The sequence below is a fragment of the Trichomycterus rosablanca genome, chromosome 2, assembly GCF_030014385.1.
Source record: "Trichomycterus rosablanca isolate fTriRos1 chromosome 2, fTriRos1.hap1, whole genome shotgun sequence".
Lineage (NCBI taxonomy): Eukaryota > Metazoa > Chordata > Actinopteri > Siluriformes > Trichomycteridae > Trichomycterus > Trichomycterus rosablanca.
In genome coordinates this window covers 21,962,792-21,981,660 of record NC_085989.1, presented here as the reverse complement: position 1 = coordinate 21,981,660, position 18,869 = coordinate 21,962,792, and the positions used below count along the sequence as shown (strand labels likewise).

General features: G+C 40.2%; 1 protein-coding gene across 2 annotated transcripts in view; it reads left to right on the top strand.

The window, feature by feature from the left end:
- gna12a (guanine nucleotide binding protein (G protein) alpha 12a) overlaps positions 1-18,869 on the top strand; it is a 52,568-nt gene that overhangs the window by 14,658 nt on the left and 19,041 nt on the right. The gene's annotated exons all lie outside the window — the stretch shown is intronic.

The window sequence follows — 18,869 nt, the reverse complement described above, 5'->3', positions numbered from 1 at the left end:
GAAATTTCGGGATTGTTTTCTGAACAGGTGTAACGTGGCAGTCACTGATGTCAGTAACGCGTTACTCTAATCTGACCACATTTTTCAGTAACGAGTAATCTAACGCGTTACTATTTCCAATCCAGTAATCAGATTAAAGTTACTTATCCAAGTTACTGTGCGTTACTATTTTTGCGTCTCGGAGAGTGACGTCTGGCCTATGCGACAATTAAGTCACGAGCTGCGTCCAGTATGCACTAGATTGGAGGAAGTATGCACTACTCGGCCGGTAAAAAAGTACATACTTTCAGTACAGAAGTGTGCAGTATGCACACAACACCACTACATACTACACGTGGGGACGTGATGACGTAATATCACCATAGTTACAGACTCATTACAAACCCCACTCGCCAAAATTTTGGATATTTATCGTGTTTTTGTTATTTATTTGTCTCTAAAAATTTTATTTTATTTATCTTACTTACACTTGTGAACAGAGGACTTAGTTTTCCGCGTCTTTCTTGTTTCTTATTCCGCTTCAGTTGCATTACGGCAGCTGCTGAATGTAACTAATAAAGTAACTTGTAATCTAACTTTTGTAATCTTACTTTTAAAATCAAATAATCAATAAAGTAACTAAGTTACTTTTAAAATCAAGTAATCAATAAAGTTACTTTTAAAAGGTAACTATGCCATCACTGGTGGCAGTATAGGTAGGCTGTCGCAACAGACTAACAAACCAAAAAATCTTGGGCCCAAGTGCAGTGGATGAACAGACTTTAAACAAAAGAGATGCAGAAGGGTTCATTTCATCCATACTTGAATGGGTGCCTGAAGAAAAAAAGGAAAGAATTAAGAATAGGAAATGATTGCCTGAAGTGGCAGTCTAAGTCAATGCTGTAGAGCTTAACACACAACCACCTCACAGTGTGAGCTATCCGACAAGCCAGACAAATGTGGAACAAACAAGGCAAAAACCTAAAAACAGAAAATGTGAATGTGATTGTTTTTCTGTTGATAATAATTGGTTCACAGAGAGAGGAGGGGTTATCTAACTAAAGTGTTAATGAGGCAAAAGTGCCAGGATGGAAATACAGTGCCTTGCAAAAGTATTCAGCCCCCTTGAACTTTTCAACCTTTTGCCACATTTCAGGCTTCAAACATAACGATATGAAATTGTAATTTTTTGTGAAGAATCAATAACAAGTGCGACACAATTGTGAAGTGGAACGAAATTTATTGGATATTTTAAACTTTTTTTAGAAATAAAAACCTGAAAAGTGGGGCGTGCAATATTATTCAGCCCCCTTACTTTCAGTGCAGCAAACTCACTCCAGAAGTTCAGTGAGGATCTCTGAATGATCCAATGTTGACCTAAATGACTGATGGTGATAAATAGAATCCACCTGTGTGTAATCAAGTCTCCGTATAAATGCACCTGCTCTGTGATAGTCTCAGAGTTCTGTTTAAAGCGCAGAGAGCATCATGAAGACCAAGGAACACACCAGGCAGGTCCGAGATACTGTTGTGGAGAAGTTTAAAGCCGAATTTGGATACAAAAAGATTTCCCAAGCTTTAAACATCTCAAGGAGCACTGTGCAAGCGATCATATTGAAATGAAGGGAGTATCAGACCACTGCAAATCTACCAAGACCCGGCCGTCCCTCTAAACTTTCAGCTCAAACAAGGAGAAGACTGATCAGAGATGCAGCCAAGAGGCCCATGATCACTCTGAATGAACTGCAGAGATCTACAGCTGAGGTGGGAGAATCTGTCCATAGGACACAATCAGTCGTACACTGCACAAATCTGGCCTTTATGGAAGAGTGGCAAGAAGAAAGCCATTTCTCAAAGATATCTATAAAAAGTCACCTGGGAGACACACCAAGCATGTGGAAGAAGGTGCTCTGGTCAGATGAAACCAAAATCGAACTTTTTGGCCACAACGCAAAACGTTATGTTTGGCATAAAAGCAACACAGCTCATCACCCTGAACACACCATCCCCACTGTCAAACATGGTGGTGGCAGCATCATGGTTTGGGCCTGCTTTTCTTCAGCAGGGACAGGGAAGATGGTTAAAATTGATGGGAAGATGGATGGAGCCAAATACAGGACCATTCTGGAAGAAAACCTGTTGCAGTCTGCAAAAGACCTGAGACTGGGACGGTGATTTATCTTCCAACAAGACAATGATCCAAAACATAAAGCAAAATCTACAATGGAATGGTTCACAAATAAACGTATCCAGGTGTTAGAATGGCCAAGTCAAAGTCCAGACCTGAATCCCATCGAGAATCTGTGGAAAGAGCTGAAAACTGCTGTTCACAAATGCTCTCCATCCAACCTCACTGAGCTCGAGCTGTTTTGCAAGGAAGAATGGGCAAAAATTTCAGTATCTCGATGTGCAAAACTGATAGAGACATACCCCAAGCGACTTGCAGCTATAATCGCAGCAAAAGGTGGCGCTACAAAGTATTAACGCAAGGGGGCTGAATAATATTGCACGCCCCACTTTTCAGTTTTTTATTTCTAAAAAAAGTTTAAAATATCCAATAAATTTCGTTCCACTTTACGATTGTGTCCCACTTGTTGTTGATTCTTCACAAAAAATTACAATTTCATATCGTTATGTTTAAAGCCTGAAATGTGGCAAAAGGTTGAAAAGTTCAAGGGGGCTGAATACTTTTGCAAGGCACTGTATCCATCAGGAAACACTGAGTACAAGCTAGAATCCATTCAGGCACAGTGGTAGCTTAGTGGGTAGAGCTTTGGGCTATCAATTGGAATATTGTGGGTTTGAATCCCAGCTCTGCCATTTAGCCATTGTTAAGGGCTCTTAACAATGAGAAAACAACATTAAAACCACCTCCTTGTTTCTACACTTACTGTCCATTTTATCAGCTTCACTTACCATATAGAAGCACTTTGTAGTTCTACAATTACTGACTGTAGTCCATCTGTTTCTCTACATACCTTTTTAGCCTGCTTTCACCCTGTTCTTCAATGGTCAGGACCCCCACAGAGCAGGTATAATTTAGATGGTGGATGATTCTCAGCACTGCAGTGACACTGACATGGTGGTGGTGTGTTAGTGTGTGTTGTGCTGGTATGAGTGGATCAGACACAGCAGTGCTGCTGGAGTTTTTAAATACCGTGTCCACTCACTGTCCACTCTATTAGACACGCTTACATAGTTGGTCCACCTTGTAGATGTAAAGTCAGAGACGATCGCTTATTTATTGCTGCTGTTTGAGTTGGTCATCTTGGAGACCTTCATCAGTGGTCACAGGACGCTGCCCACAGGGTGCTGTTGGCTGGATATATTTTTGGTTGGTGGACTATTCTCAGTCCAGCAGTGACAGCGAGGTGTTTAAAAACTCCATCAGCGCTGCTGTGTCTTATCCACCAGCACAACACACACTAACTCATCACCACCATGTCAGTGCCACTGCAGTGCTGAGAATGATCCACCACCCAAATAATACCTGCTCTGTAGTGGTCCTATGGGGGTCCTGACCATTGAAGAACAGCATGAAAGGGAGCTAACAAAGCATGCAGAGAAACAGATGGACTACAGTCAGTAATTGTAGAATTGCAAAGTGCTCTTAAATGTTAAGTGGAGCTGATAAAATGGACAGTGAGTGTAGAAACAAGGAGGTGGTTTTAATGTTATGGCTGATTGGTGTATACATGACAAATAAGGGCATTCTATCTTTCTATCTGTCTAACCCGTGGTCAATCATGTCTGTGTAGACACTTGTAGACACAAAACTGAAAAATTAACCTGTATTTCAGTGCGGGTGGACTTGCGTATTAGGACGATTTGGCACATTTTAAACTATTACAAAGGAAATACTGGCCCATCAAAATGCATACAGTATGGTGATGGTCCAGGTTCATGAGCAAAAAAAAAACAGCATAGGGCCTGGTCTGCTGCTGTTGGCTTGTTTCAGCATGACTGTGCCCCTGTGCACAAAGTAAGGACTATAAAGACATGCAAAAGCTTTGGTTTAAAGAAACTCCAGTCTCCAATGGCCTGTACAGAGCCTTTGACAGCTCCACTGAACAGCTCTGGAATAAACTAGAACACCAACTGAGGCTTTTTTGATCAGCGTCGTTGCCCAGCCATACAAATGCTCTTCTGACTTTATGGACACAAAATCCCGTAGCCATACTTCTAAATAGGGTCAGGAGCCTTCTTAGAACAGTGGCTGTAAGGCGCCCAGGTGGAGCAGTGGGATGTTTCACTAACACACCGGCGCCGAGATTTTGAACTCCTCGGTTCGAAACTCGGCATTGCCACGGTTGGCTGGACGCCATCTGGTAGTGCCTGCAGCAGATACTAATTGGCCACCGTATCTGTTAGGGAGGGAGGACCGGACTATGTGTGGGTGGAATCTACATACGCTGTGTAAGGACCCTGATTGACGGAAGAGACGCCTGTGCAGAAAGCAGCGGCGAGAAGAGGAGGGCTGTACACGTGTCGGAATAGATGTGGGCAGTGACATGCTCTCCTCGGATTCAATCGGGTATCCCTTAGCAGCGGAAGACAAATTGACTGCGCTAAATTGTGAGGAAAATAAGGAGAAGATGGCTGTTATTATAGCTAAAAATATCACATATAGGTCTCTCTGTTTTAAAATCATTTGTTATGAAATAAGATGTCCTGTAGCTCATTGTCACATGTCCAATTACTTTTAATTTTTATGTACCATGTTTACTATCTCAAAAAAAAGAAACATTGCTAAATAGTATTGAGGTAATGACTTTAACATATGGATGACCAGAGGTTGACCTTAGCCTGGCAGTTAGCATATTAAACCCTTCTAAAGGACAGGAAGAATCGATAAAATGCTTCTCATTTGTCATTTCCTGTCTCCATTTTTGTATGCTTGTCATCATCATCATCCTCTTTATCACTGATAATTTGACACAAATGAAATAAGACAGCCTTCAGCGATGTGGGGGAAAAACATTTCCATCAGATAAAACAAATTGTTTTAATGTGCATTGGACAGCACCGAATTAGGTTCTGACATTAGCGGACAAGACCTCATCTCACCTCATAGATTTGACATGAAATGCTTGACAGTGCCTTGTTAAGTGAACATGTAAAAGTTCTGTATGATTACATTTGCAGGAAAGAGATGAACTTTTCTGTAGCTTGAAATCTTGCCTGAGAAGAGAATGTTGTACTGTTCTTGCATTAATTAAGTTAGGAGGCGATTTATTGTTTTCCATTGTGCTACATTTTATATTATGCCTCCAGGGAGAATCAGACTTGTGTCTTCCTGTTCTTTGTGTCTGTATACAATGGTCAATGTCCTGCTTTAACAGTTATTATGTACATAATGTGCAGTAATAATAATGGTATGACGTCGGGATCAACTCTGTGTCTTGCAATAATGGACTAAGTCTGTAAAAGGCCTGGTGTGTTGCTGCGATGCTGGGTCAGATGTTGCCTGCTCTCATTCTTTCCCCCGGTTTGCTGTGTGAGGGAGTTGTTGTTATCCAAGCGGTCTGGGGTGCCTTGAGTGGGAGGATGTTACCATGCTCGGTCATGCAGTTGAACTGTGGGGCTCATTGATCTTTCATCAGCCAAGGCTTTTAGTTCTGTTCTGCATGTTTTACTTTTTGGTTAAAGAGCAAGACTGTGGTGTTGTGCACATGGATGATTAATCCGACAGATCTTGTTGGTCATATCTTTTGTTTATGAAACTGACTAAGGTAAAATGATGGAACACATGAACAAGACCGACTGTACAAGACACTCTCTATTGTTTATCCTTTTGATCTTTGTAACGAGCCCACATTCCTTGGAGATTGGTGGAGGGCACGGTTACAGAATTATGTCCTTTCCCCTTTGTCTTTTATGGCTGGCAGATGGGGCATGGATGCCCAAATAATTGACATGTCGGTTCCTCCTTAATGACAGTAATCTGCGCCTCATTGAGTGTTAATTAAACACTTGCAGGTGAAAGTGTGTCTATTTATCACAGTTTTTTTTTCTTACAGTTCTTACAACACCTCTGTTGGCAAACTGCATTCTTTCGGAACCGTTATGCCAGGCTTAATCCAGTCCAGTTTTTCGTTGGCATGTAAACTCAGCCAGTTTCGCAGTCAGTGTTTTCAGAGCAGGCCCCTCATTTAGACCCACACTGGGCATGGGCTGTACCAGTTGGAGGGGTGCCACTTGTACATTGCCATCGCTAACTTGTGCCAAGCTTTCTTTCTGCCCTTTTTTTTTTTTTTGAGAACTGGGTTGTCGCAAGTGATTTGATCAGTTTACCATATTGTGACAACCAGTTTTCATTTCTGCTCTATTCCTTTTCTATCCACTTTCTCCGTTGTGGGCTGCAGCTTTGTTTTGTGTCTTTAATTTGTAATTTTCTTGAATCTACATGCCACGACTATTATTTACTATTTTCTGCTGCCTTCCTTTTTTTAGATAACAGCTTTAGGTCTTCTGCTATAATGCTTAATAAGACTGGAGAACAAATAGGAAGGGATTTGACATCATACCTCCATACAGAATATAGTTATCAATGAATTTGTAATGTCTTTCACCTCATATTTATGTCCTAGTGAAACTGAAAGTCACGACCAACCTTTAGAGTGTTATTGAACTTGAAAACAATAATTATTCATTTTAATTCAAAGAACTTCTAGGTGTGGCAATTATTGTGGTACACAGATTTAAGTTTTTTTACAATAATGTTTAGGTTTACGATGATTGTTCTCTCAATCATTGTTCTTCAAGGGGGGGGGGGGGGGGGGTTGTATATATTTTGAATTAGTGATAAGGATAAGCGATAAAAATGTTTTTGTAATGGTCACTTATTATGACAGCCAATAAAATGGCCAGGAAAAGATAAGAGTGCTGGCATCTGAGCTGGTGGAAAACTGGACCAGACCGAGCCCGGCATCATGGTTTCAAGAGAAAAGCAGATTGCCAACAGAGGAGCTGGCAAATCTGTGAGGAAGAAACAGTAATAAATAGAAACACTTCCACCTGAAGTAAACTTACACTTAAGGAGGCGTAGGGGACTGTCAGAGGAACTGACACATCAATCATCTGCACCTCCATGCTCCATCTACCAGCTATAAATTGCAAAGCAGAGGAACATGATTCTGTTAACGAGCCTCCCACCTAGCTATTGATCTCCAATGCAGATGGGCTCTTTGTAGGTGTGCCAATAAATGTGGAGGGCAATAAAGATCTATGTCAGGTGTGCAGAGAACATGCTACCAGCTGTAAAATATCTATGCAGGTCATAAACTGCTGCTCTGTACAGGTGATTAAACAGAAATAACTCTAGCTCTGTGCCTCTACTGTGCACTGTTCAGCTGATATAGTTGTTGTTTAGCAGCTACCTATGCCAAGTACTTTATCCTGGTCAGGGTTGCGGCAGGCCTGGTAAAACACTGGGCGTGAAGCAGGATCACCTTGTATAGAGTGCCAAAGGCTTTGTCCATTTCCCCTAAGTTATGTCTGTGTAAACATGCGTAGCTGGCAGAGAGCGCAGCTGAGAACTGAACCTACTGTAGATCCTGTAGTGTTGGGCTAGTGTAGATCATTATGCAATCCGAGCACCCTTATAAATACAGTTTGCACTGACCACTATTATAAAATATTATTATTAGCAACTAATGCCAGGTTCACACTACACGACTTTTCAAGCCATCAGATCGCTGTACAGTTCACACTACACAACTGGATCTCTTGTAATCGGGAGTCTTTTAAGTCGTTGTGTATTTCACGCTACACGACTGATCAGTGCTAGTGGATTACACACTACATGATCTATTGCCGGGAGGAATCTCAAGCGAGTCTATCTGGTCTCCCAAACTACATTTTGTCACGAAAACACACGCAAGAAGTGACGAGGGGTTTAATGGTACCATGTCCAAAAATGCATGTCAGGCAATAAGCAAGCGATTATAGTTGTATGTGCGCTGATGTGCAGCGTAAAAGCAAGTAGGAAAAATAAATGAATCCGAGTTGATTGGACTACGCGACCAGCAGGGATTGTCTGTTCTGTAGTGAGTTGGAGGTTAATAAATATTTTTTGCAATGCAGCGTTGGTAATATGGTTTGGCATGGACGATAAGATAATACGATAATATTGTAAAGCTTGTGTGTGCCAATGTATTCTCACATGCTAGATATTTTTCTTAAGTCGGGGACAGGTCCAGATATTTAACATGCTAGATATTTTTCTTGAGTCGGCGACAGGTCCAGATATTTAACATGCTAGATATTTTTCATGAGTTGGTGTAAGGTCCAGATATTTAACATGCTAGATATTTTTCTTGAGTCGGCGACAGGTCCAGATATTTAACATGCTAGATATTTTTCTTGAGTCGGCGACAGGTCCAGATATTTAACATGCTAGATATTTTTCTTGAGTCGGCGACAGGTCCAGATATTTAACATGCTAGATATTTTTCTTGAGTTGGGGACAGGTCCAGATATTTAACATGCTAGATATTTTTCTTGAGTCTGGGACAGGTCCAGATATTTAACATGCTAGATATTTTTCTTGAGTCGGCGACAGGTCCAGATATTTAACATGCTAGATATTTTTCTTGAGTCTGGGACAGGTCCAGATATTTAACATGCTAGATATTGTTCCTGAGTTGGCGACAGGTCCAGATATTTAACATGCTAGATATTTTTGTTGAGTTGGGGGACAAGTCCAGATATTTAACATGCTAGATATTTTTCTTGAGTCTGCGACAGGTCCAGATATTTAACATGCTAGATATTGTTCCTGAGTTCGCGACAGGTCCAGATATTTAACATGCTAGATATTTTTCTTGAGTCGGCGACAAGTCCAGATATTTAACATGCTAGATATTTTTTTTGAGTCGGCGACAGGTCCAGAAATTTAACATGCTAGATATTTTTCTTGAGTCGGTGACAGGTTCAGATATTTAACATGCTAGATATTTTTCTTGAGTCGGTGACAGGTCCAGATATTTAACATGCTAGATATTTTTCTTGAGTCCGCGACAGGTCCAGATATTTAACATGCTAGATATTTTTCAGATGTTTAAAATGCTAGATATTGTTCCTGAGTAGGCGACAGGTCCAGATATTTAACATGCTAGATATTGTTCCTGATTTGGTGACAGGTTCAGATATTTAACATGCTAGATATTTTTCTTGAGTCGGGGACAGGTTCAGATATTTAACATGCTAGATATTTTTCTTGAGTCGGCGACAGGTTCAGATATTTAACATGCTAGATATTTTTCAGATATTTAACATGCTAGATATTGTTCCTGAGTAGGCGACAGGTCCAGATATTTAACATGCTAGATATTGTTCCTGATTTGGTGACAGGTTCAGATATTTAACATGCTAGATATTGTTCCTGATTTGGTGACAGGTTCAGATATTTAACATGCTAGATATTTTTTTTGAGTCGGCGACAGGTTCAGATATTTAACATGCTAGATATTTTTCTTGAGTCGGCGACAGGTTCAGATATTTAACATGCTAGATATTTTTCTTGAGTCGGCGACAGGTCCAGATATTTAACATGCTAGATATTTTTCTTGAGTTGGCGACAGGTCCAGATATTTAACATGCTAGATATTTTTCTTGAGTCGGCGACAGGTTCAGATATTTAACATGCTAGATATTTTTCTTGAGTTGGCGACAGGTTCAGATATTTAACATGCTAGATATTTTTCTTGAGTCGGCGACAGGTTCAGATATTTAACATGCTAGATATTTTTCTTGAGTCGGTGACAGGTCCAGATATTTAACATGCTAGATATTGTTCTTGAGTTGGCGACAGGTCCAGATATTTAACATGCTAGATATTTTTCTTGAGTCGGTGACAGGTTCAGATATTTAACATGCTAGATATTATTCCTGAGTTGGCGACAGGTTCAGATATTTAACATGCTAGATATTTTTCCTGAGTCAAACGAGTCGTTGAACAGTTCACACATAGTGTTCGAGAACCGACTTTCGATCCCCGGACGAACTCCGTGTTGCTTCCGAGCCTCCACATCTAGCGGCCACCAGTCGGCGAGCGAAAATCAGGGCAAAAATCATGTAGTGTGAACTAGGCATAGGGGAAGTACTAATGCAACATGTAGTTCATAATCTTTTTAAAATGCTGTATTAATGTATACATGAAGATACACACACAATCAGTCATAAAATGAAATTTACAGAGACGCTGTATAATAGATTTAACTCACAGCGTTTAAAGTTTTAATGTTTGTTTACAAAAGTCCACATAAAAAACAACAATAATCGGAGAGACCATGAGGTAACGGGAATGGGCACAACCTCTACCAAAGCCGAATGTCCTCATTTTTAATGCTGTTGCATACAAATGTTAACCTCGGATGTGAGCATGATGGACCTGTATAAATAGTCCCATTCACTATAAGCACCCTAATTTATATCATGTTAGACGGGTTGAATCATTAGGCTTACATTTGCAGAAAAAAAGCATTTTAGTCATATTGTACTTGGATGTGAATGCTGCTTTGCTAAAAGGCTTTGGGGAGCCTGTGGACAGGAAGTCTCTAATGCCGCTCTGTTGAAAGCTGACATTGCCACCCCCAGAAAACCACAATGGCCTGCAGCCATCATTCAGATTAGTGAACAACTATGCTTCTGCTTTTTTAGCCACACCACAGTCATGCTGAGTCAGAGACATCCTGACTTTAATTAACAAACAAAACTATTAATACCTTTTTAGTCATGTTTCTCAGAATAACTCTGTGACAGTGATTTTTGTGCAATTAATTTTTGCTTGTGTACACGACCCCTGAGCAAATGAGCTGCTAGTGCTTTGAGTTAAAACTTGTTTTATTCACGCTGATGTAAAATCAATTCTCCATTTTAAAAAATCATTTGTCATTTTGTGGCAGTGAATACACAATTATTGAATTATTATTGCTATTTGAAAATCCAGTGTTAGGGCTGCATGGTTAATGCCTAAATAATTACTGTTACAGCAGTAACCAATAACCAATGCTTTTTGGTATTACAGTTTCACTGACAGTAATAATTCCCATATTTAGGGGTGGCCACAGCAGATAATTCTGGTCCGTATTACCTTATTTTGCACAGTACTTATGCCAGATGCCCTTGCTGATGCAACCTTCCATGTTGATTGCATTTACATTTATGGCGTATACAGACTCCTTTGTTCAAAGCGACTTATAATTGTGACTAAATACAATTTAAGCAATTAAGGGTTAAGGGTCTTTGTCAGGGACCCAGCAGTGGCAGCTTGGCGGTGGTGAGGCTTGAACCAACAACTCTCTAATTACAAGCCTAATACATTAACCTCTTAGCTCCCTTTTCCCGATGTCATAAGTTGTTTGCTGTAACTTTCATATAAAAGTTCTGGTCCTTAATGACGTATGTGTAAGCAGTGTTGCCAAATTATGCCTAGTTCACACTACACGATTTTTGCCTTGATTTTCGCTCGCAGACTGGTCGGCGCTAGATTTGCCGGCTCAGGAGCAACTCGCCGAGCGCTCGGCGACCGAAGCGAGATTTCTAGCATGTCAGATATCTGAATCTGAGTTGCCAGACTGACAATGAGTGCTATGTCGAACAGCCAATGAGAACGTAAGATATGGGGTGAGGGGAAACGCAGGGGTAGGAGTGTAAAAAGGTGGGACAAGGGCATAATATAGTTTATATCAGAATACATCGGCATACACACACGTTTTATACAGTATTTCTGACCTTATCGTTCTCTACAAAACATAACACCAACATTGCATTGCAAAAATATTTATTAACCTCCAACTCACTATAGAACAATCCATTTACAATTTACAAGAGATCCAGTTGTGTAGTGTGAACTGTACAGCGACCTGACGACTTGGAAAGTCGTGTAGTGTGAACATGGCATTAGCAACTTTGTCGCTATATTTAGCGAGTTTTCAGACCCCTTTAGTGTTTTTTTTTTTTAAAGCGACTAGCGACAAATCTAGCGACTGTTTCTGGTGCTATTGGAGACTTTTGGAGACTCGGACGTGAAAGTAAATATCGTTCTGCAGTTACTGTCCTCAATGAGCAGCGGGTGCTGCCGTTTTTTTTGTCCTACCGAGCATGCGCACGTCTGTTTTTGACTCGTTGAGTGGAACGCCTATAATTCTGTGCTACCTTTGCCTAATTTATTTCTGCTAGCGGTTAGTAATATATGGTTTTAGTTTTAATTCCTTTAAAAGTTTAAAGTATAAGTGTATGTTATGCCGTTATTATGTGAGTTATTTTTTATTCTATTTCAGAACTACGCAAGCTGCCTTAAATTAGCTATACTTGATTGCATACAGTTGAATAACAGTTGTTATCGAATGTTATGTGTTAACGTTTTTTTTAACCACGTTTATACAGTACATGCGTTCAGTGATTTTAGAGCGTTTTTTATACATCTAGGGAAGCCAATCATCTGTGACCTTAACATTACGACAACACAAAATGTATTAGGTTATTTTTCAGTTTTGTGCTTTCTTAGCAGTTCAACTGGTACAGTCAAGGTTGTGTCTAATAAAGTTCATTACTGAGTGAATATGTTGAGCATTTATTACATTATTTTGTACTTAGCTGTTTGTATACGTAATAATTATAATGTGTATGTTAATAAATGTTAAAAAAAATGTCTGAGATACAGATTAATCGGTCTATCGAGATGTCCTACCACTACTTATAATACGATATAGACCTATTGACATGTGCTAACACTTATGCAAATTAGGTGATGACGTCATTTAGCGACTTCTAGTGACTTTTAGGACAGCCAGTAGCTACTTTCCTTACTGAGGAGTTGGCAACACTGTGTGTAAGTTACAAACCATTAGTTATAAGTTCCTTAACAAACAGTGATATCTCGAACCTCATCACTCTGTTTATTAAGTAACCAATGTACCCAAATGCAGTATATTTGTGAAACATTCGTCCTTTTACTGGTAAATTCAAATGGTAAATACAGCGCTGACCAAAGAAGCATAGCACATTAGACCAGCAAAAGTATTCCTGAAGAGAGAAAGATAAAAAGCCAAAGTAAGTAAGAGACAGACAGATGAGAACTAGCTAATCTATGTCCGGGTGAGGGGTGTGAGTGTGGGAGTGAGTGCGGCAGCTTAGCTCGAACAGAGGGGCTTTCCAAAGTGACAATCTGAAGAAGCTTATGCATTATCCACGCTGGCTGACAGCATTGTTTTCCTTTATATCAGATTCAACCCCACTGACCATCTTAATAGAAAGTGCAGCTTATTTCACAATGAAGTTAATAGGTACACAGAGAGTTTTATTAATCATTCCTAGCACAGGAAAAAACAAATTCTTTACTTAAACGAGCAAAGAGATCAAGGTTAAAAGGATTTGGCTGAAAGTGTACAGCTTAGGAGGAGCTGACAGCCTGCAAGGTTCTCATCATCCAGTAAATTTATTTTTATTTAAACCATCCAACAAATTTCAATGTGTCCAATATCTGGGCTTGGCGCCTATGCTATGTCTAGGACTCATCTCCTGCTCTCTGGCCCACCTTACTTATTGATTGCTTTTTCACTTTTTATGCTGCAAATGTGGGCCCAGTTCAAATGTTTGATGTTGTTAGGTAGACGGTCCAAAGTAAATAAATGGAGCACATCCAGAGGAAGGGTGTATCTGTGTATGGAGCTGGCTGGGAGAAGTGGCCTGCAGTACAAAACCAAAGTTCCCTCAAGGAGCCGACCGATAAACAGCAGGGTTTGCATTCCTGAGAAACTGCAGTATGAGAACCACCTCCATATTTCTCTCAACTCTTCATCCAGTTCACACAGGGTGTGCAGAGACCAAACTTCAGCTGTCAACACAGTCCAACCCAACAGTATAACTAGCTTTTGGTCATTTTGATGTATTTTAGTTTATCTGCATGCAGTGATCCACAATTTTACATTGAATATTTACATTTAGTAATCTTTGACTTTCAGATATATCTGGTGTCATATATATATATATGCACTTTGTAGTTCTTCAATTACTGACTGTAGTCGATCTATTTCTCTACATAATTTTTTAGCCTGTTTTCACCCTGTTCTTCAATGGTCAGGACCTCCACAGGACCACCACAGAGCAGGTATTATTTAGGTGGTGGATGATTCTCAGCACTGCAGTGACACTGACATGGTGGTGGTGTGTTAGTGTGTGTTGTGCTGGTATGAGTGGATCAGACACAGCAGCGCTGCTGGAGTTTTTAAATACCGTGTCCACTCACTGTGCACTCTATTAGACACTCCTACCTAGTTGGTTCACCTTGTAGATGTAAAGTCAGAGACGATAGATCATCTATTGCTGCTGTTTGAGTTGGTCATCTTCTAGACCTTCATCAGTGGTCACAGGACTCTGCCCACAGGGCGCTGTTGGATGGATATTTTTGGTTGGTGGACTATTCTCAGTCCAGCAGTGGCAGTGAGGTGTTTAAAAACTCAATCAGCGCTGCTGTGTCTCATCCACTCATACCAGCACAACACACACTAACACACCACCACCATGTCATTGTCACTGTTAGTGGGTACCTGCACGTGAGCACCGCTTGCTCTTTTCTGAGATACTTCAACTTAGTTATCTGGCCAAAAATAGATCACTCAGTCATTCAAACGTGAAAAAAAATCTAAGCCCCAGGAACTGATTAATAGCTGAGAGTCTGTGTTGCTTACCCACTCACACTCAATTTTTTCATTGCTTGGGGTGACAGGATTTGGACTTTTCCACAGTTTGTTGATTACAAGAAAAAAAAGGCTAAAAACCACAAAGTCACTTCTCCCATTCTGCTTCCATTTCTTTAACGGCTGCCTTTTTTACAGAAATGCTTTTCCTTGTAGGTGTTTTGCTCTTTGTGTTGTGTGTAAATTGTCTTAATTATGCAATTTTCACTGCTGGCTTTTATCTGCTGCACTTGTGGCATTATGCTGGGCGTTTTGACTTTGTTTGGATTTTACTCCAGAGGATGTGAAGGAAATACTGGCTTCTGAATCAGTGTGGGCTGAGTCAATAGCAGATTGGTTTTAACGCACTCTGTAATTAAAGGAAATCCAGTTTATGTGTGTGTTAGTGTATCCATGTGTGAGTCGTTTTTGAGAAGCTTAGTGCCGTCATTTCTTTCAGGATCTCTGATGATCTCTCATGACTCAAGGTCATTGTAAACGATGGTGGTTTGTTGACTTTCAAACTTCCACTCTACACGAGGCCAGACAGAGAGAAACATTTCCTCCACCCCGGAACACAGCCCCGACACATTCATCCAAATAAGTCATTATAGCAGGGACAATCTGAAAGCCATTGTTCTCCTGGTCAGGATGGCTTTTTGGAGCAAGACTTATCACCAGCCAGTACAGCAGTGTGAAAACAAGTGAACCCAAACAGAAGTATCAAGGGTCACGGTGAGGAAAACTTGATTGGAGGTTGATTTTTGTAAGTAGCTTTTATAGATTATTTGTTTAGTTATTTTTGCTCAGTGTACAAGATTAATGTTAAATAAATAATATGTGAATAAAAATGTGTTTTTAGGACTGCAACTATTTAGTAGGTAAATTATGTGTCTATTAAAGCATCAATGTTTAAATGCTGCAATCTTGTATTTTTAAACCTTACTTTAAGCTTAATTTATGCCACAATTTAAAGTTTAAAAACTTGTACCCTTTTAAGCTAATGAAATAATCTAATCTCCTTATTCTGCTAGAAGCTTTTTTGCAATATTTAACCTCGCCCACTTGTTTTGCCTTTTTCTAAAATATTAATAGCAGCCTTTTTAAAGCAACTAATTTATAGGGCAGTGGTAGCTTGGCATGGGACTAGTGATCAGAAGATCTCTAGTTTAAACCCCACCACCAAGTTACATTTACATTTTCAGCATTTAGCAGATGCCTTTATCCAAAGTGACTTACATTACAGTTACAGTATACAGTCTGAGCAATTGAGGGTTAAGGGCCTTGCTCAAGGGCCCAACAGCAGCAACCTGGCAGTGGTGGGACTTGAACCAGCAACCTTCTAGTTACTAGTCCAGTACCTTAACCACTAGGCTACGGCTTGCCCAAGTTACCACTGTTACCACTGAGCAAGGCCCTTTAACCCTTAACTGCTGCCAATTGTAAGTCATTTTGAATAAATGTGTTCCCCAAATGCCGTAAATGTACATTTAAAGTGTTTTCTATGTATTTATAATCTGTACTGGAGGAATTCACACAGTTGGCATGTCTTTTAGTGTTAACCTGACCCTAATAACGACATGTGTGGGTCCTGTTGCGATGTTTTTCATTTAATTTTGATCAACCGATTTATCCTGGTCAGTGTCACGGCTGGTTCCGTCTTTAGACATAGCCAATCATACTTGTGTAGACAGCCAGCTGGCCAACAGCACTGCTGAGATTCAAAACCGAATCACTGATGGGCTAGTTCAACACCCAAGCACCTTGTGTGAATGTCCTGACCTTTCATACCCATACTCACCTTTCATGGTTGGCAGTTTGATAAGAATTTGATGAACATTTAATCAAACCTTGGTTTTTGAGAATGTAGTCAAACAATAGTGCCGTTCTTTTTTTTTCTTTTTTTTTTTTTCTTTTATATTTTTTCCCCCTTTTTACCCCCAATTTTTATCCCCCAGTCTAGTCGTGTCCAGTTACCCTGATTGCGCTCTCTATACTGATTCGAACCCTTCACCGCTGACTGAGGACGCCTCTCAACTGACATGCGCCCCCTCCGGTACAGTACAGATAGTGCATTTTTCACCTGCATGAGTCGAGTTCATATACTTGACGGGCACTGTGCACGGAGGGCCACACCCCCATCAGCATTATTCCTCAGCCCTGTGCAGGCGCCATCAGTCAGCCAGCAGGGGCCACAGTTGCATTAGTTATGAGGACCTATGATCCGATCGACTAACAACCTTGAACAACAGCCAATCGTTGTTCATACTGCCGCCCAGCCTAGTCGGAAAAGCAGAGCTGAGATTCGATACGATGTATTCAAAACCCCAATTCTGGTGAGCTAGCGTACTTTACCGCTGCGCCACCTGAGCGGCAATAGTGCCGTTCTTGTACTGTAGCTGGACTATCAGTTGAGGTTTGTGGATGGCGTGGTAGTTTTCTGTGTTCTTTGACACTGCTGGATTTATGAGCTCACATGTCTGTTCCCTCTGATAAGTGTTTGAGTTGTAACTTGGTGGACTAAGCAGCTGGTAGAGTAGAACTTGTTAGACATGTCTCTACAAGCTTTGCACAATTGGATTTTGGCGGTTTATCCCATTCTTCAATGCAGATCCTTTTCTTTTTATAGATCCTTGATGGGGTTTAGGTTTGAGCTTTGGCTGGGCCTGGTAAGTTTTTTTGGAAGCTTGCCCCAAAGTCACTCCTTATTTTTGTGTGTGATAGTCTGTGAAGTGGACATTACTAGATTAGAGAAAAAAGAGCCGTGCAAGAAAATTGCAAGAAAAATAGATAGAAAAATGCTCAATGATGTCCCACTTTTCACAGGGTTGTCTTCGCTTATTGGCAAGTTTTCATGATCAATATAACAAAAACGATAATAATTGATGAACTGCTGCAGCAACAACAATTTTGTATCATCATGGGCATCTTTTCTCACACAGCTGTTGCAGAGCAGCACAAAGTCAGCAGTTTTTTTTATGTTTAATCCTAAAAACCTGAATCCTGCCTGAGGTTTAAATAGCGGGTTAATGACTTTGGGTATTGACTTAAAGGTGCTCAGGGGACAAGCAGTGCTTGCTGAACTGGGCAGACTTGTACATTTTCCTTTATTTGGACCACAGTTATATAACATCCAGTTTTTCCAAATAAAATGTTTCCTTAAATAACAGAGTGGGTTTGATTTCAGCCTCAATGCCAAGAGATGTACCTTCAATGTTTTTTTTTGGTTTTTGTTTTTGCATTTCTGTTCATTTTGGGAACATTTAAAGAAATAGACTCAGATTTTTGCAGTTTGCAGACTTTAGGTTAGGTTTTGCACACTTTATTGTGTTGTGGATTTGATTTTGAATGGAAATAACTGCTATTTATACCCATATATCCCTACTGAGGTGAAAACATGTTTTTACAGTTCTTTAGAAAAAAAAATACTGAAAGTATTAAGACTCTGCTCTAACACCTGAGACATCATGTGTCTCAATTTTCTTTGTACAGCTCGTTTTTATAATCTAGTCTAGTTCTCAGATCTTCCTCCACCGCTGCCCTGATCAAGGAAAGCCACAGGTTACCACATGCATAAAAATGAGTAGTGACTTTGGGGCAAGCTTCTAAATGTCCTTGAGTGGCCCAGCCAAAGCCCAGACTTAAACCTCATCAAATATTTGTGAAGAGATTTAAATATAGTGGTTCACAGATGCTCACCATAAAATCTGATGGATTTTAGGAGGATATGCCATGAAGAATGAAGTAAACAAACCAAATCAAGCTGTGTAAAGCTTATATACATCCAGTGAATATCTGCAGCTGTAATTGCTGTTAAAGTGGCTTCTACACAATATTAAATATTGTAAATATAAATAAGAGATTAAATTTTTTTTGTTTTTACTTTATCAGTATATGTGAATACATGTACACTGATCAGCCATTACATTAAAACCACCTCCTTGTTTCTACACTCACTGTCCATTTTATCAGCTCCACTTATCATATAGAAGCACTTTATAGTTCTACAATTACTGACTGTAGTCCATCTTTTTCTCTGCATGCTTTTTTTTTACCTCCTTTCACCCTGTTCTTCAATGTCAGGACCCCCACAGGACCACTACAGAGTATGTATTATTTAGGTGGTGGATGATTCTCAGCACTGCAGTGACAGTGACATGGTGGTGGTGTGTTAGTGTGTGTTGTGCTGGTATGAGTGGATCAGACACA